Source organism: Petaurus breviceps, unplaced genomic scaffold (assembly GCF_028583685.1).
Source record: "Petaurus breviceps papuanus isolate PSGF00001 unplaced genomic scaffold, PetGlider_PUasm1.0 181, whole genome shotgun sequence".
Lineage (NCBI taxonomy): Eukaryota > Metazoa > Chordata > Mammalia > Diprotodontia > Petauridae > Petaurus > Petaurus breviceps.
The window spans coordinates 2,222,578-2,243,215 of NW_027185784.1; the positions used below are offsets into that span (position 1 = coordinate 2,222,578).

Genomic DNA, 20,638 nt, shown 5'->3' on the forward strand with positions numbered 1-20,638 from the left:
AGAGAGAGAGAGAGAGAGAGAGAGAGAGAGAGAGAGAGAGAGAGAGATTTTATAAATTTTTTTTTTTTTTTACTATGTGCCAGGTACTGGTGCTAAGTACTGGGGATACAAAAATAAGAAAACAAGATGATACCCACTTCTAAATCCATTCAGCTAGCATATATCAATTACCAACTATATATCAGGCACAGACATTAAGAAAGGTAAAAAGCAAATCCTGCCTTTAAGGGGCTCATAGTATAATGAATTGGTCATGCAAGCAACTTATATAGAAACAAGATGTATACATGCTAATTTGAAATACTCAGAGGGAATGCACTAGCATTAAGGAGGACTGAAAAGGTCCTTTTGAAGAAGGTTTAGCCGAAACTTGAAGGACGCCAGAGGAACCAGGAGTTAGTAATGAGGAGGGAAAGAGTTCCAGACCTGGGGGACAACCAATGAAAATGCTCAGAATCGGTACATGGAGTATTTATCATGCGCAAAGAACAAGGAGGCCATTGTCACTGGATTGCAGATTCTTGGAATAAAGGGTGAGATTGGAAAGGTGGAGAGAATCAGGGAATGAAGGACTTCAAGAAACAAAAGAAAAAGAGGAGTCAAGGGTCTTGAATTCTAATAGGAATAAGTAAAACATAAAGAGGAGTCCAGCGAAGGGGAAAGGAAAGCTGATATTCACATGGGGGCAGGCAACCTGTGTGGAGGTGAAACAGACCAGAAGGTGAGACTGAAGTGGAGAGTCAGTAGCATAGCTCAGGATTCTCATGATGGCAGCTCCAAGCAGGAGCTCACCAATCATTTGGATCAGCCTCAGGGCTGAGTCATCCACAGAGCACCAGGCAGCTGGTGGAGATGAAACAGATTGGTGAGGTGGCTGAGAAGACCAAGAGGAGAGTAACCCAGCTGTAGAAAGAATGTGAAGGAGCAGTCCCTCTAGTGATCTATCTGGCTCCATGAGGTTTGGGATCACAAAAGGATGTAAATTCCTTCTGTGAGAATAATCATATCTGGAATCCATGAATTCATTTGCCAACATAAGCCCTTCATTTTCAACTCTTATTGGTCTTTATTATATGCAATAGTTGCATTGTGTTACTGGCCTTCATGAAGCATCATGAAATGACACTGCAAAGGCTTCAAAATGATATGGGGAACTAAGACTGACACATCAACAATATTCATCAATCATAGGGCAATGTCACTAAATGAAAATGCTTTGCTTTCATTACTTTATTGCCAGTAGTACAGATTTGGACCCCTGACCATTAAGACTCAGCTTTCATTGATTGTTGTATTTTAGTGTGAGTCATTAAAGATTTAATTCAGCATTAGGGCTGACTTTATACAGAGGTGGAATAGATAGCTGCTTGCCAAGAACTCCAAATAAATCTCCTCCATTAGTGCATAAAATCGCCACATTTGTTACCCCTTGGGTCAAGACATTGAAAGGCTCAGTTAAAATGTAAATATGTTATCTGAGATGACAAATGATGTTTAACCACCAGTAATACCTATTTGTGAATTAGCAAGATAGTAAAGTTGTGAGGGAATGGGACACAGGTTAGGTAAGTTCTGATTGGGTGGAGGAGTGAAAGAAGGCAGGGGAGGTGCTGAAACCATAGTGCTTGAGAACACTACTAGGTCAAGATAGAATAAGTTACTAGGCACCTTGGCAGCAGAAAGTGTTAAAAAGAAGAAAGAAAGCATTGAAATGGAGGATGAGGGCTACCAAAAAAAACTTTCTTAATCCAATTCATCCGGCATTTAATAAATGTCTACTGTGTGAAAAGCACTGCGTGTCTATTTATACATACATACATATACATATATAGACACACATAGTATATAGAATACCATATATATATACTCAAATGTAAACTCATTGGAGGCCAGGACTATTTCCAGTTTTATTTTTGACAATATGTGGCACAGTGCCTTTCAAGGTAGTCTTGGGCTCTTAAGCTGACTATTGACTAATGCAACTGATTTCATAACCACTACCTGTTCTGCTGGAAACGGGGACTGAACCCAATTGTCTGAGCAGAGGACTGAGCATTTGAAATTCCAGTTTTTGTTTTCTTGGTCCTTCTATTGACTTACCATGGGTATGATTTAGATGTTTTCTGCATTTCAATGTCCTCTTATGCAAAGAGAATGAGAATGAGGCCACAGATCCATTTATGTTTTGAGAATGAGGTATTTCTATTCCTACTTGTACCAAACAGGTATTGGGTTAGTTTTGTAGGCAGAGATACAGTAAATTGTTGCCTCCAAACCTCAAAGACTGGACAAAGGCATTCTGTGGGCAGATGGGGACCTGGCACTGGAGGATTAATGTTCCAACTGACATTCATTGTTGTGCTCTGTGTGTTAGAAGTTTCTGACCCTTACAGAGTTTTTCCTTTATAGCTTCTTATAGAATAGATTGACTTTAATTGTTAGAATTCAAAAGCTAATTTTTTATAGCGACTGAACTTGGACTCAGAAAGAACTGGGTATGAATATCACTCTACCACTTTATATAAACAGTAGCATTTCCATTTTACAGTTGAGGAAACAGGCTCAGAGGGATTATGTGCCTTACTTCCCCAAACCACACAGTAATAATAGAGATATCCATTACATTCCTCTTCCTTTTGGGTCATTTTTAACTTCTCCATGATGTATTTATCAGACTCCAAAAGGAAAAGGCCCATTTCAGACTCTCATAGGTATTTTGTTCTAAATGTTCATTACATTTTCTAATTTGTATCATAGGAGTAATGTCTCCAAAATATCTGCCATAAATATGTTCCAGAGATAGAAATTACCTAACCTTTCCTTGATCATTTGACACAAAACGAAATTGTGTTATTGCTACTTGTTTTCTGTGGTTATGACTTCAGCCCATAAATGTATGTAAAGCTTAGTACAATGAATGTCTTTGAGAAATTAGGCCTCTTGGAACATCTTTTAAAATTTTTTTTGCCTGAAGTATTTACATTTATTTAAGAGGTTGACTCACACTCACTAAATGCATGATGCCTCTATTTGGGCTGATATTAGAGAATTCTGAATACTTCAATTGCTCAAAATGAGTAGCAATTCAAACATATAAAAATCTGAATCATCTAGAATTCACAACTATTCTCTCCTTTACCAAATTAGACTGCTTTACCCTGCTACATAAATTAGTTGATAGTATTAAGCCAAAGCTAAAGCAGGTGCTCCAAGAACCTCTTCATTAAACAAAATAATCTTAGAATTTCAAGTTGGAGGAGATCTAAGAGGACAGTGTATTTCAACCTCCCCATTTTACAGAAAGGAAAACAGAGCAGAGAATTAAGTGATTCATATATAGTTATAAAAGTCATATGTAGCAGAGCCAAGATTTGAACCAAATTCATGATTCTGAGTCAAAGGAATTAATCCACTGGTGCTCAGAGGTGAGATTAAGGCCGAATATACAGCCTTTAAAGTCATTTGCATAGAGATTATAAAGCCAGGAACTTGTCAATCAATAGACATTTATTAAGCACCTATTATTTTCCAGAATTATGCTAGGCAAAATTAGTCAAAAGACAGTTCTTCCATCCAAGGAGGTCACAATCTAATGAGGGATACAACATGGTTTTATATACATACAGCAAAGTATATATAGGAGAAATAGAACATAATTAACAGAGGAAAGGTAGTAAAATTAAATGGGGTTGGAAAAGACTTCCTGTAAAAGATGGGATTTATAATGGGATTTAAAGGAAACCAGGGAAGTCAATAGGTAGATTGAGGAGGAAGAGCATTCTAGGCATGGAAGACAGTCAAAGAAAATGTCTGGACCAGGGAAATAGAGTGTTTTTGTGGAATAGCCAGGAGGCCAGTGTCCCTCGATTGAAAAGTATGTGATAGAAGAGACATGAGCATGTTTATAAACAGTGAGGAGGGAAAGAGTCAGTAGAGGGGGAGACATTGAGATTCATTGATAGATCAGACCCTGAAGGAAATGGGGAAGATGGTATGAAGAGCAAAAGTTAAACCTGAGAGTTAAATCTGAGAAAACTAATTTCCAGGTGACTTAGGCGTGATTGAGGATTCATGGGGCAAGAACTGCAACAGGGCTAGCAGCCATATACATATATACACACATATGATATGTATGTACAAACATATTGACATTTACCTATACATTTATATTAATATACATTTTTTGAATAAGGCTGTCAGAAGACCTGACCTTGACTCCCAACTCTACTTCTTACTATGTGACCTTGAACAAATATAGGCCTTAGTTTCCTCATCTTTAAATAAGATGATTAGACAAAACAAGATATTTTCCACCTCTAAATGCAATGTCCTTTAGATCTTATATGTACATCTAATCACTAAACCTGTGAGTAACACTAGATGACTAATATTTACTACTATTTCTAGCCAGCCTTTATATTAGGTTGCCTAACCCAGAATTTTTCTGTGATCCAATTTGTCCTACCAAGTATAACATTTAGAATGACAGACCTCATATAGAAGGCCTGTGGGCTTTGCAACAAGATAAAGCCCAATTCAACCAATATTCACCCTCCTATAGAATACATATTGGCCTTTAGCCATATTTAGCACAAGGCAAGGGAGCCCCAATGTTAATTTCGGTGACTAATGCAAAAGTTAGGAATCATGCATGCTACAGGTCTGTCTGAAGTTTAAGCCCTATGTATTACAGTAAGCATTTCACATATTTCCATATTTTAAGTACACTGGGTGTTAGGAAATCTGTTTTCACAGGAAGATCCTTACAAATCCTCTAATATCTTGCTTGTAGAAGTATTGTGTGTTTTCTCTGGATTTTTAATTTTTTTTGGAAGGAGAAATGTTTCAGGAATGAAACATTCAGATATGCCTTCCACTTTCACTAGATATGAATCGTATTCAACAGAACAAATGCAAACCTGATGAGTTTATTACATAGAACCTAAATAACTTCTACATAATTGCTTCATGTTGAATATATATCTACATACCTGTATGTATATGTATCTATATAAATATATCTACATACATACAAGTATATATGTGTATATATATGCATATCTATCTATATTTCTATTTCTATCCTTCCATATTCCATATGGTCTATCTTGGTAGCTTTATAGTGAGCTTATTTTGAGTGTGAGAACAAGTTTTTAAAAAGTGTTTTCCCAAATCATTCCCGAAACTCCTATACTCTATTGAGGAAGTTCTGGGTCTAAGTTAATATTATGATAAATATTATTTCTTGATATTCAGGAAGATAAGATATAAAGCTTGATAACATTTTATTCTGGAGAATGGTATAATTTAATATTTTATCCCAATATTCTCTAATTAAGCCCACTATAATTTATCCAAGTGTGTTCCTAGGGAGTATTATTTTAACAGAGTGAAGAATGCAGATCACCACTTAATGTTGTGGAAAATCTATAAAGAAAAAGGTCCCTATCCTTGCCTGTTTATATGATCACCTTTTTATGTTCTTATGATTTTATTCACATTTACTTTCACTTTTAAAAATGTCCATCTTGTTCATGTATCTGTTAATGTTTCAGCTAAATTTTAAGGAGTTTTGTTTGTGGTGGCTACTTGCCAAAGGCCCTTGTTGAAGATGTATATGGAAAAGAAAAGAAAAACCCAAATACTACTACAGCTTTTTCTTGGCTTTGGATAATTGGAAACTTATATTAAAACGTGCGTGTGTGCACGCGCGTGCACACACACACACACACACACACACACACACACCCTGTAGTTTACTTAGTTTAGAAAAAGAAAGCACCAAGAAGTAATAATTTGAACTAAATAGGAATGACAACTTCTTGAACTGGAGGGTGATTAAAGTTCTAGAATGAGCCACAAATCAAGGAGTCGCCTTTGGGGATAGGGGAGAAGCTTCTAAAAATAGATTACAGTCTTATATATTTGAAGACAGGTTAAAAATAGGTGTGAGGAGGAATTAAATGACCTTGCAAGAAGGTGTTTTCAGGCATATGGTTCTCTGAATGAGTCACACGTAAGTTCTCATTAATAGAGTACAAGAAATGTCTCCTGGATCCTATTGAAATACACACGTGCCCAGAAAGATTGTGCCTTGGTGAAAAAAAAACCAGTATATAAAAATCGAAACTCATCAGACAGATAAGTTACTGGCCTACGAATTTCATTACTAAAGGATTTTTCACTGTACAAAATGATTCATCACAGAATGCCTTTAAAAAACTTGAACTACCTTAGTGAATTTAAATTAACACTGACTTTACAAAAGCATGATGCATACAAACATTTTGAGGGGGCAGATCTAGTAAATAAAATCATAGGCACCTGCATTGTGCTCAGACTAGTGTGCACATGTGCATTTCTGACATATGCTGAGTGTCCCCAAAATCTTAAACTTCTTTAGCTTAAAACTTCACTAAGAGTTTTGGGACACCCTATGTAAATCACATGCATCACACAGAGAGACAATGCGGTATGGTGAAAGGAGAGTTCTCTAACCCCTACTGGCTGTGCCACCCTGGTCAGTCACTTTACTTCTCAAAACCTGGACAGTTCTTTCAGATTATCAGTTGCAGAGAAAGTACTGACTTTCAATGATAGAATTTCCTAATTTAGTCAGAAAACAAGCATTTGTGGAACACCTGCTTTGTGCCAGGCATTGAGGGAGGCAGTGGGAATCCAAAGAGAGGCAAAAGATAGTCCTTTCTCTCAAGGAACTCACAGTCTAATGAAAGAAACAACAAGAAAACAATCCTGTCAAACTAGATAAAAAAACCAGACGTGTTGAGAGTGAGTTGATAGCAGAGCACTCAAACAAAATTATTTATTTACTAGGAGGAAAAAGTTGCATTTAGAGAGAGATTTGGGAATCATCTGAGGAATAACTAGTTGAACCAGTGAAAATTTAGAAATTCAAAATGATTTGGGGGGGGGGATTGAAAGTACAAGGCTGCATATAAAATTTACTCCTTTACAACATTTCAAACTATCAAAACATGACTGACTGTCTAGAAATATAGAAATAAGTATCTCTTTCCCTCTGTCTCTGCGTGTCTCTCTCTATGTCTTTCTCTCTCAACCAGCTCAAGGTGATACATTCTTGACTTTTATGGAATCTTTCAGGTCATCTAGTCAAGCCTCCATTCCAATGCATAAAATACCCTCTACAAAATTCCTGAGAAGGATCATATTTCTAATCTAGCTTTTCCTTCCCTCCCAGCTTAATGTAAAAGCTATAAATAGTACTTTTAGAAATCAGATTCCTAATTTAGTTTCTTCCCTCCCCCCCACTGCTGCACCAAATGCAAAATTGACAATTAGCAGTTTAGAGGACATTCACCTAACAGGTAAGGAAGGGAAAAAACTTTGTAAACTGTAGACACTATGGAATGGGAGTAGTTATTATATCTGTATATTTGTAAAATATGTACTTTCTTAAAATGGTATTTTGTTTTTTCTAATAACCCATAAAAGAACATTTTAATATTCATTTAAAATTTTTTTGAGTTCCAATGTTCAAAATATATGCTTTCTTAAGAGAAGGAGTATGTTGGGGCGGCCAGGTAGCACAGCGAGTAAGAGCACTGGCCCCAGAGTCGGGATGACCTGGAGATTGAATCTGGGCTCAGATACTTAGCACCCACCCAGAAACACTTGGCCATGTAACCTTGAGCAAGTTACTTAACCCCAATTGCTTAAAAAAAAAAGAGGAGTATATTGTATAAAATACTGGCCTCCAAGTCAGAGAGCCATGAATTCAAATCCTGCCTCTCACAAGTTCACTGTTACCCTAAACAACTTAACCTCATAATGCTGCAGGCTATTCTGTCAAACCTATAGAAGTTGCAGATCTTAGGGCAGCTAGGTGGCATAGTGAATAGAGCACTGGCCCCGGAGTCAGGAAGACCTGAGTTCAAATTCAGCCTCAGACACTTACCACTTACTGTGTGACCTTGGGCAAGTCACTTAACCCCAAATGCCCTCCAAAAAGCAAAAAAAAAAAAAAGTTGCAGGTCTGGCAAAAAAATAAAATAAAATACTTCCTTAAGGGAAAAGATTAGAAATCCACAAATAATAATGATGTATTATTATGCACATTTATAGATAAAGAAACTGAGATAACAGAGCAGTTAAATATCTTGGCCTAAACCACTCTAATAATTGGAAATGGAATTCAAGCCCATAGCCATGACACTTCCATCTGTGCCTTTGCCACCATGTATTATTACCAGTGAACTAGATAAAGAGGCTAAAAAAAGACGCCATCCAAAGAACTGGAAATTGAAGGATTGCCCCTCAATTGGGGAATGGCTGAATACCAAGTCATGGTATATGCATGTAATGGAATAGTATTGTTCCATAAGGAATGATGAGCAGGCAGATTTCAGAAAAAGTCTGGAAAGACTTACAGGAACTGATGCTGAGTAAAGTGAGTAGAACCAGGAGAACACTACACAGTAACAGCAGCATTGTGCAAAGACCAGCTTTGACAGATGTAAGCTCTTCTCAGCAATGCAAAGATCCTTAGATCTAAAAGTTCTAAAAGACTTAAGATAGAAAATGCTATCCACATCCAGAAAAAAGTAGAGTCTGAAAACAGATTGAAGCATACTATTTTCTTCTTTTTTGTTTGTTTTTTCCTATAGTTTTTCCTTTTTGTTCTCCTTCTTCTTTCACAGCATGACTAATGTGGAAATCTTTAATATGATTATACATGTATAGACTACGTCAGATTGCATGCCATCTGGGGGAAAGGGGAGGGGAGGAAGGGAAAAAATTTAGAACTTAAAATCTTATAAAAGTAAATGTTGAAAACTAAAAATAAATTAATTAATCTTAAGAAAAAAAGAAAAAGAAAGAAGTCATCTCCTAAAAGTCTTCAGCCTACTCCCAGAGACAAGCACATGGAACAGCAACGTTCCGATCCAGGGTGCTTTCTAGGAGAGGGTATTTCTCTTTTTTATTTGATATGCACCATAGGCTCTTCCACCTGCAGAAGATTCAGACAGAATTAGTGAAGTAGGTTGTTCTAGCTTGTGAGCTCTTCATAAAAAAGGTGGCCCATTTAAAATTCGTGTATCCACACTACCTTGTGAAGGCCATTGTATGAGGCAGTTAACTAGAGCAGTGGATGGAGCACCTGGCCTGAAATCAGGAAAGCAATTTAAGTTCAAATCCAACCTCTGACACTTCCTTGTTCTGTAACCCTGGGCAAGTCACTTAGCCTTTCTATGCCTCAGTTTCCCCAACTGTGAAATGCTGATAATAATAGCACTTATCGCTCAAGGTTGTTGTGAGGATGAGGTAATATTTGTATAAGGCTTAACACAGTGCCTGGTCCATAGGGGGTACTTCATAAAGGCTTCTTTCCTTCCATGTTGATATGCTCCATTTTGACTGCCTGAAAAATACTTCAATTAACTCTGATTCTACCATTTCTGCCTTATGATGCATCAAAGGGGAGAAAATCCCGACATATTGGAAAATGTCAGGATCATATTTCCTGCCTAGGTTTAGAACTCACCTATTTTTTAAAATTAATTTTTATTGATATATTTTATTTTTATACCACTTTCTTTTCCCAGTATATATCCTCTTTTCCCTCCAGTAAACTGTTCCCTTTAATAAAGAATATTTTAAAAGAGGAGATAAAAGTCAATGTCTGTCAATATATGCCATATTCCACACCAGTAGACCCTCATCTTTGTAAAGAAAGGAAGAAGGGAGATTTTCTTATCTCTTCTTCAAAGCTAAAGCCATTCATTACAATCATACAGCATTTAATTGTGTGGTGTTTGTTAGAATTCTTCTATATTAGTTGGGTATTCTGTATGTAGGTAGAAGAGATTTGCAAAAGAAGTAGTGGACCTCCTCTGCATTGCTTTATATATGGGGATATTATGTTCTGGAGCCTCCTCTTTTAGACAATATTCTGCTGATAGATTAAACGTTGAGAGCTTTGTGAACCATTTTCCGCTGTAGTATCCCCTTCCTGGCCAATTGCTCTCCCCATTTTAATCTCTCTATATTGTTACTTAGCTGGAAGCCAGAAGCAAAAGGTCACATTTGAAAGGCATTGTGTTTCTTGCCTTGCCAGGGTTTCACATAGAACACATATGACATACGTTTTTTATTACGCAAGTAATGAGTTTTGGCCCATGCCATTCGTGTTTTTGTGACTTTAGTTAATCAAACTAGAAAAAAAGATACTCTATCAAGGAAACTTGAAGTCTACAGCTTTCTACTTTATAGTATCATGACATACGCAGTAATTGTGTGCTCAGGCTTATTGTTATTTTGAGCCACACTTACAGAACTACTGATATGTTTATGACTAAATAGAATTTGGTCTTTAATTGTCACACTTGGTCTTCAAGACGTGTTTTTTTAACCTAAGCTCAGTTGAGTTGTTTACTCAACTAGAACAAGAGTTCAATTTACTTAAATTTTTGAAAAGACTTTCTTATTTATAAAAGCTGAGCTTCTAGTGACCTCTCCATTCTGGTGTTTCCTTTACCCTCCACTATGAAAAGAGAACAAAAAACCCAGTGTCTCATTTTTACTCCAAAGAAACTAAACTGCTTCCTTAAGTAGGGGTTAGTTCTTTTAATTGAAAATGGCAACCAGATGTTTGCTGAAATCACCAGCATTTCTCCTTGGGGGCTTGGGTACTCCTCTAATTGTTTGATCTTTTGTAAGGTCATAGGAATTGGCTTGGGTGTTTAAATGTTATAAAATAAGGGACTGTTTCAAATAAATTTGAGGATAATTGTTCTGAAAGCGTTTGTTAAATGTTCTTTCTGCTACTTATATAGTTTGGAAAAGATATGCTTGTCTTAAGTTATTTATTTCATGTTTTTTGTTCTTTTCATATTTCAGTGGGATAGAAACAATTGTTTTGAAATAGTTGATGGGTTGATCTGGTTCGGCAGCATTTTGCAATGTATTTTGAATGGCAGATTACATTTGAAAGGACAGATAAAATCCATGTGCATTTAGATTGGGCCCAAAGGAAAACAAAAAAATTCTTTTCTTTACATGAGACATCTCAAAGGTAAAAAGTTCCTGGATTAACTAAATAGGAGGTTGGGAGTTTGGGAATTCTAAAGCACAATTGGAATCACTCATTAAATAAACAAGTCTCCAAATCTTTCTACTCATGGCAGGCACTAGATATCTTAAACAACTTTGTTGTTTCTGTTCCTAGTCAAATTCACAAGACCACCTCTAGCTTTCAAAGCATGAGTGTCTCCTCAGATACATAATAGAACCAATGTTCTATTCCCCTCACCCCCACTTTCCCAATCCTTTGGCTTTTTCCTGCCCAAAAGTAGTTAGGAAATTTTTCATTTTGAATTCTCTCTGTAGCTTTGACCTCCATCTCAATGTGACCTGGTGTGTTTTCTCAACTCAAAAGCATTTTCTCATTCTAATGTTCAAATTATTGAAGATTTTGGGTATCACTCCAACACCAGTTTAGGGAAACAAAATCCTAAGGATAAATGAAATCTTTTCATTTCACTATTCATTCTCCTCAAAACTTGTTTCGTTCAGGATTCTGCCTCTACTACGCAACTAAAACTGTTTTTGTGATCCAGTTAGCCAGATATTATACTTGTTTCTTATAGATTTTATACATTTGTTATTTTACTTCCATGCTCTACATCCTTTGTTAATATGCCCTATCTACCTTACTAGACTCCATAAGGACTATGGATTATTCCATAGTATCTCCCTAGTAAGTGCCTTGTAAAATAGGTACATTCCTTTGAATAAATAAGGAAGTGCTATATAGTGAGTACAATGCAAGATTTAGAGTCAGGAAGCCCTGTGTTCATATCTTGCCTTTGATATTTACTAGCTGTATAACCTCAGGTACACGATTTAATTTTTCCGAGCCTTGGTTTTCTTCTCTCTAAATTAAGGAAGTTGTACTTAACCTCTATGGTCCCTTATGGTTCAAAATCTAGGGTCCTGTGTGTATATCATACCACTCCCTCTGCCTCTTTGATAAAGACTTGCCTGTTTTGAAATTAACTACAGTAAGGAGACTGTTATTTGAAGCTTTGTTTAGGGGCAACTAGGTAGCCCAGTGGATAGAGCTGTAGATATGCAGTCAGGCAGACTTATCTACCCAAGTTCAAATCTGGCCTCAGACACTAACAGTGTGACCCTGGGCAAGTCATGTAGCCATATTTGTCTCAGTTTCCTGATCTGTAAAATGAGATGGAGAAGGAAATGACAAACCACTCCAGTATCTTTGCCAAGAAAACCCCAAATGCGATCATAAAAAGTCAGATATGACTGGACAACAATAAAACAACAAAAAAGGATACTGTTATTTGAGAATGTACTCTTGAAATTGCTTATCTGTTTTACCTGTCAATTTGTTAGAATGTTCATTACTTATGGTATTAAGTATGTCTTTTAGAGATGGAGAGTGATGGTGTTTTCAATATAATGCTAACCATCAGACCCCTTATCCAACCTTCTATAATGTTTATGAAAAACCTCTTTCCTAAAACCTACACTGGTGATTCAACATCCTAATTAGCAAGGCAGTCAACAATCATTTATGAGCTATGTCCCAGGTACTGTGTTCAGAATACTAAGGAAGGAAAGATTTTTAATAAATGCTCTCAAGGAGCTCCCACTGTCTAGTTCAGGAGTCCTCTACAAACTATGGGCAGAGGACAGAATCAGGCCTACCACCTATTTTTATATGGCCCTCAAGCTAAGAATGGTATTTACATTTTAAAATACAATAAAACTTTATTTGAAAAATATAAAAACCATTCTTGGCCCACCTGGCATCAGGCCAGATTTGCCCTCAGGCCTTAGTTTGCCCTACTGACCCTGGCCTAATAGAATCAAATCAGAAAGCATCATTGAACAGTAGTACAACCCTCACTTAAAATTCTTATGTTTCAGTGAAGGACAATGATTTCATCTATTAAAATGGCCACAATTAGCCTCTGTCCAAAACCTTTTGCAGATGTTATTCTGCAAATATCTGGTGATCACTGAAGCAACCAGAAATTTATCCTAGTTTGTCTTTATCAAACTCTCAGGGGAGAAAGCATTGTGGAGTAGAAAGAGAACTTGACTGGTAGGTAGTTAGAAAGATCCTAACACTATCTTCCTTCATGACTGTGAGCAAATCACTTTATTACTGTGGAGCTGGGTTTCCTTATTTGTAAGAGGAGAGGGTTTGGCTTGATAATTGCTTAAAGTTTCTCAATTTCAGTGGATCATTCAATCATCAAGCAAGCACAGTACCTTGGCACAAACAGGTGCTTAATAAAGCTTTCTCAAATGACACATTTGAGGAAATTTTTACATTTTGATCAGTGGAAATATAGCAAGGGAAATCTTATTTTACATTGCTTGGCATAGAATGGAATCCTTAACCTATTTTCTTGGAGAGTAGATGACCCTTTGAAGAAGGTATGCTAGTAATGCAAGGAAGTTGAGAACATTCCACAGTAATCTGAAAATTTATCCAGAATGCCAAACCATTTGGGATCAGTGAGTGTTTGCATTTAGAGTGGTTTGTTTGTCTATGGTTCAGAGTACATTTTTTTCCCCATGGACTTTCTAAATCAAGGAAAATAGCATCCTAAAATATGTCACTAATTTTCTCTTTAAAAGATAGCCAAAACATGTATCTGATAGTAGCTGTACGCTGTAAATATACTTAAAAACATATTTATACTGACACTGACAGTATAAATAGTAAGTAATGAGCCTCACTTTCATATCTGTATTTTGGCAGTATGTCTTGTTACCTTACAACTTTATCACACAAGTAGAGAAAAGGTGGTATAACGGTATCTGTTGAACTAGGAGTCAGAAAGAAAGGCCTGAATTTTTTTTTACTAGCTATGTGACCCTAAACAAGTCCCTTAATCTCTGTTTATCTGCAAATTGAAGGTGTCATACCTAATGAACTCTAGGGTTCCTTCTTACTATAAATCCATTATCCTAAGTCAAACTGAATAGCAGAAACTGTTAAAAACATCAAGGCAGTGTGGTGTCATGGAAAGCATTAAGCTCAGAGGCAGGAGAACTAGATTTGAGTACTAGTGCTAACATTTGCTGTGTGACTATGACCAAGGAGAAATCTCTTAACTTCTCTGTGCCTTAGTTTTCTCACCCATGAAATGGTGATAATTATACTGGAAAATCTATCTTATAGTTCCATCCTGAAGAAAGAGTTTTATAAAGGCTAAGGTGCTGCATAAGCAGGCATTATTATTATTCTCGGTAATTATTATTTTATATCAATACTTTATTAACCTGTGATTTTTGTCATGGTTTGTGTACTCTATCATAGTAAACTGAAACTTCTCTTCAGCTTAGTATATGAACTTCAGTATTTTAGTAGATGATCTAGTTGTGGAGATAGAGCCTGTGCATATATTTATATTTGATAAGATCTACATAACACCTTAGTGTTTACAATCGTTTCTATCTCTTTGGATTCTTAAAATAGCCCTTAGAAAGGGTAAGTGCTATTATTATCTCCATGATATAAATGAGGAAATTGAAGTCCAGAAAGATTATGGGACTTTCCTAGGGTCATACAGCAAAATACTGAAGTGATGGGGGTGGCTAGGTGGTGCAGTGAATAGAGCACCGGCCCTGGAGTTGGGAGGACCTGAGTTCAAATCCGACCTTAGACACAGCATTTACCAGTGGTGTGACCTTGGGCAAGTTGCTTAACCCCAATTGCCCTCCCCCAAAAAAAGCAAAAATAAAAAATACTGAGGTGATGAATTAACTTCCAGGAGCCAGGATGGTGGAGTAAGTAGTAAATTGCCATAACTGTCCAATATTGACCTCTAAACAACTATAAAATAACACCCTGAAACAAACATTGGAACAGTAAAACCAGCAAAAAGGGGGAAACAATCTTTTAGCCCAAGAAATTTAGAAGATTTCCAAGAAAGATCTGTCTTACTTAGGAAAAAGGGGCATGCAGTCCAGAATAGGATGCTAAGAGACAGGAAGGAGGCTAGCTTATGCAAAGGCACTTTGGTGGGAGATCAAATGCCATTAGGGGGACTAGCAAATAACCTGGTCTGACTAGGACATAGAAACGTGGAGTAAACTGAAATGTCAGGAAAGGTAGGCTGAAGTCATAGTGTGAAACTATTGGGTAAATGGGAGAGTTCAGTTGACTTTGTTCATTTTAATTGTGGCTAGTAAAGTTAATTTTCTCTGTTTTGTTGTCTAATCCATGAGTGACTGTTATGAAATTTAATCCTAGTGAGAGGCTAGTAGGACACCATGTTGTATGCAAGTGTGCGTGTGTGTAACTTATTTTTGTGCAAGGCAGGCTTTTCTTCTTTAAAAATAGATTTTATTAATATTTTTTTCCTATTGGCTAGATGTCCCCCTGTGAACATTACCCTCCCAGAGAGCCGTCCCTTATAGAAAATAATTTTTTAATGCAGAAAAAGAGGAAAAAATTTAATAAAATTTATTGAATAAAATATAATATTATATGCAATATTCCATACCTATGTGTCCTGGTCTGTGCAAAGGAGTGGGAGAAAGTGTCTTCTCAGTGTTTTCTTTGGGACCAAGTCTGCTCTTTATTTTTTCTCAACATTCAGTTTTGATTGTTAGGTTGTTTTTCTTTCCATTTATATTATTTTAACCATTGTTTGTATTGTTTTCCTGTTCCATTTACTTTATTTTTCAATTCAGGTAAATCTTTCCATTTACAGCCTTCTTTGTATTTATGATTTTCATAATTTCTTATGATGCATCAATATTCCATCACATTTATGTTCCCCAGTTTGTTTAGCCATTCTCCAATCAAATGGGCATCTTCTTTGTTCCTAATTCTTTGCTACCACAGAAAAAAATATTTTGACATCCTTTCCAATACACTTTAAATAATGCTCCATGGGTGACTAGCTACTTCCCATCTGGATTCTTGAAATTTCTTCCAATGTCTGTACAATGTCACAGAGCAAAAGGAGAAGAAAATTTCAAGACAGAATACGTGGTCAACAGCAGCAAACACCACAGAAGACTTTGAAATGGCAAAGACTAGAAAAGTCTGATGAATTTGGAAAGAAGAAGGTTATTATTAACCTTCTAGAAAGCATCCTGAATATAACCTGTTTTTACCCAATTGGGAAAGCTGCATGGAGTACTGGAGAGGAAATGGGAACAGGGAGAGGTTCCATTTCCCAGAAGAGGTCCTACTTTTTTAGAATGACTTTAAACAAGTCCTGTTGACTCACTGTAGATCATTTTGTAAACTGGAGATCAGACTTTTGATGCAAAAAATCTCCCAGGGATGTTATGATTAAGTTAAATAAATCTGCAAAGCTTTTTGAGAATAATGTTATATAAATACATGGCACTCTATTATTGAGAGGTACTGATGCATTAAGCAAAGCCATTGAGAGAAGGGTTGCTTCTTCCTCTTATGTTAGAGGATTACCTCTCCTCAAGCTTTGATTCTCTTCTGTGCTGGATTTCAGTATGGAATTATCTTTGGAATAAATTTGAAATCATTGAACAGTCCCTATTCGCACTGCTAACAATCCTCAATGCAACTAAACAATAATAAATCAGATTTTATTCATTATATTGTAAGGAAGGTTTTTTTAAAAAAGAATTTTTATTGAAATAAGGAAAAGAATAAGCTTTGCATATGTGAAGTGTTCCAATTAAAATTATTTTTATTATAACTCCAATATATATAAAATATAATGTAATTTGATACTAGGAAATCCATCTTAGACCTCTTGCTAAATACTGTCAGAAGATCAGTATAAAATATTTTTCCTCTATGATATCATGTACTATGTATTTTTTACAATTCCATTGTAAACCCTTTGTGTAGTTAATGTGTCATTTTGAAGCTCAAGTTTTTATATGTTTTGTGTCTAAATATTTTTATCACAGAAAAATTTATAAATTTTTCTCTTTCCTAAAGCATACGTGTGTGTATATTTTCCCCTTGTACCAGAATGTGTGTGGCAAAGAACCAGTATCTATTCTTTCACCTACCTACAAGTTATTCTGTCAGATTTTGTTAGAATTCTGGATTATCCATTTACTTTATCATTCTGCATTACTCATTTAAATAAACAGTAATATATGTTGTCAGTCAGTCAACATTCATTTAAGTGCCTGCTATGCAACAGGGACTATGCTAAGTACAGGGATTATAAAGAAAGGCAACAAATCCCCGTTCTCAAGGAGTTCACAGTCTAATAAGGGAGAAAGCATGCAAACCACCATGTACAAACAAGATAAATACAGTAAAATTGGGAATAGTCTCAGAGGAAAGTCACATAAATTAAGGACTGGGAAAGGATGTGAAGGGTTTTAAAAGTCTGAGGCATGGCCTTTTGACCCAGGAATACCACTACTAGGTCTTTATCACAAAGAGATCAAAGAATCTTTCTTGTATGAAAATATTTATAGTTCTTTTTGTGGTGGCCGTGAATTGGAAATCAAAGGAATGCTCATCAATTGAAGAATGGATGAACAAGTTGTGGTATATGATTGTGATGGAATATTGTTGTACTATAAGAAATCATGGGTAGGATGGTTTCAGAAAAAAAACCTGGGAAGTCTTATATGAACTGATGCAAATGAAATGAGCAGAACCAGGAGAACATTGTACACAGTAATGGCAATATTGTAATAATGATCAGTTATGAAAGACTTAGCTACTCTGATCAATACAATTATACATGACAATTCCAAAGAAACCATAATGAAAAATGCCATCCATCTCCAGAGAAAGAATTGATGGACTCGGAGTACAGAATGTAGTATGCTTTTTTCATTCTCTTTACATTTCTTGGTTGTATGTGTTTATGTTTTCTTCTGCAATGTGGTTAGTATGAAAATATGTTTTTCCTGACTTCACATATATAATTGATTTAGTATTGCTTGCTTTCTCAAGGGGTGGGGAAGGGACAGAAGAGAGGGAGAGAATATGGAACTCAAAAATATTTTAAATGAATGTTAAATTTATATATATATATTTATATTTATATATATTTGGAAATAGTTAACTAAATTTAAAAAATATATTTTAAGGTCAAACTGAGGACTTTATATTTGACCCTGGAAGTAATAGGGAACAGCTGGAATTTATTGACCAGGGGGAGGAGTGATGTGGTCAGACCTGTGCTTTAAGAAGATCAATTTGATAGTTGAGAGGTAGATGAAGTGAAGTTTGGGAAAGACTTGAGACAGAAAGACTAACCAACAGACTATTGCAACAGTCCAGGCCTGAGTATGAGGTCCTGCACAAAGGTGGTTGTAGTGTCAGGGGAGAGAAATAGCCATCTATGAGAGAAGTTACATGGGTATAAATGACAGGACATAATCGCTGATTGGATATGGGGAGGGGGAGAGTGAGAAAGAGTAAAGACTCAAGAATATCTAGGTCAAGTGACTTGGAGGATGGTGACAGCTTCAACAGTAATCGAAAAGTTGTAAAGAGGGGAGGTTGGGAGGGAGGTGCAGAAAATACTGAGTTGTTTTGGACATTTTGAGTTTAACATGTCTATGAGACATCCAATTTGAAATATCTAAAAGGTAGTTGAAAACATGAGACTAGAGAGTGGGTCAGGATTTAGGACTGAGAGTTCTAAACTCTCTAGAGTGTAGAGATAATAATTGAAACCATGAGAGCTGATGAGATCACCAAGTGAAATGCTATAGAGAGAGAGAAAAAGAGAGCTCAGGACAGACCTCTACAGTTATCAGGAATGACCTGGATAAGGATCTGACTGAGGAGTCAGAAAAGGAGCAGTCAGACAGGTAGAAGGAGAACCAGGAGAGAACAGTGTCACAAAAACCCAGAGAGAAGAAAGTATGGGAAAGTTTGCATCTGACTATGCTCACCAGATTTAAAAATATTCATTTGGTTTCCACTAGGGAATTAATTTATTTTTACAATTTAATCACAAGAATAGTTTTTTCAAAAGTCTTTTAAATTGGTTAGGGTCTCATACCTTAGCTGAAGAATCTAGGTCAGGAAAAGCTGTGTTTGATTCCTACCTACTAAATGTGTGACCATGGGTAAGGGAGTAATCTCTTGATAGAGAGATTGTGAGGCCCAAGTGAGATCGTATATGTAAAGAACTTTGTAAACTTTACAGAAATGTAGAAAAATGTCATCTATTATTATTATTAAAAAGCCTCACTATAAAGTGAGCCAATTATGTTTGAGAGTTAGTTTCTGAAATGAATATTTCTCCAGACTGTCCTCTAGAAAATACTTGTCAAAGAATAAATGTGTTCAAGAGGACTATAACAGTGATATAATATTTTATATTATAAACAGTGATATTTTCTTCATGAGAAAATAATTTAAAACCTATGAAAGGAACCTCGGTGAGTCAAATAAAACAGAAGCATTTTCTAAAGAACAATTTTCATTTAAAAAGGGGGGAGGGGTAGGGTCATCTCTTTCCTGATACCCTGTGTACTACATTCCTTTCTTATAGACAGGTTCTTCAGAGAAGGAGACTTTTCATTAAGAAAGCAATTTTGGGGGGCAGCTAGGTGGTGCAGTAAATAGAGCACCAGCCCAGGAGTCAGGAGAACCTGAGTTCAAATCCTGCCTCAGACACTTGACACACTTACTAGCCATGTGACTTTGGGCAAGTCACTTAACGCCAATAGCCCTCCAAAAAGAAAAAAAAAAGAAAGTAATTTTTGAAATGATCATATTGCCATGATTTTATAAAAGTACCTGACTCCTTGGGAGCCTGAAATCTTTGCTAGGAGTTAGTGTATATTGATGCAGTCCTTATGACAGACGCTCCCATGAAGGACCCAGGTACAGTTTAGGGTGTTTCTCATGTTTCTGTCTTCTTGTCTCCACCTAAAAAATCTTTGAGTTTCATCATATGATACCACCCAGTGTATTGTCATCAATCCCCCTTGCCAAACACACAGTTCATAAAGGCTCAAAGAAAAAAGTTTACATGTCAAATTAAACAAAAAGATCTCTTTTCAAAGCTCATGGAATGTATTAAGGGGAATTGTATCCCCAGTATTTAGCACAGTACCTGGCTAAAAAAATTGGTAATTTTTAATAAAAGTTTATTGATTGACTGGGTAAGCATTATATAGTGCCTACTGTGTGCCAAGTACTGTGCTAAGAAGTGGACCCAGATCTTTTGACTCCAATATCCAGTATTCTTTGCACCATACCCAGAGTCTCTTCTGCTATTCTCTAGCCTGTTTCTCTGCCCAAAGCTTTCTACAGCTTTTATTTATTACAAGTCTTGCTTATCCTTAGTCTGATTAATGTTAGGTGATGTAAGCTAATCTTTTTTTTTCCTCCAAGGGAAAAGTCTTTCTTCTTTTTTAGATCTGTCTTAGGATGGCAGGGGGAGTATTGGGATTTTCTCTATCATGGTGGCAGCGCAGCTTAAATTCTGGGCCCAGCCAGGCTGCTTCTAGTCTGATGTTCCACCCTTCTGCTATGTTTGCCATAACCTCTTGCCTCATACAAGTTCACTCATAAGTAAGCAACACTTCCCTCCCCCTCACCTCTTGAATTTTCATATAGTCCTCTAACATTGAAACCAGGGTGGGTCAGGGTAGTTTTATACTCTGATGTTCCCTTTCCTCTAGTTTC

The 20,638-nt window shown here is 36.4% G+C and overlaps 1 protein-coding gene across 3 annotated transcripts in view; it reads left to right on the forward strand.

The window, feature by feature from the left end:
• CPED1 (cadherin like and PC-esterase domain containing 1) overlaps window positions 1-20,638 on the forward strand; it is a 433,414-nt gene that overhangs the window by 47,918 nt on the left and 364,858 nt on the right. The window lies entirely within an intron of this gene.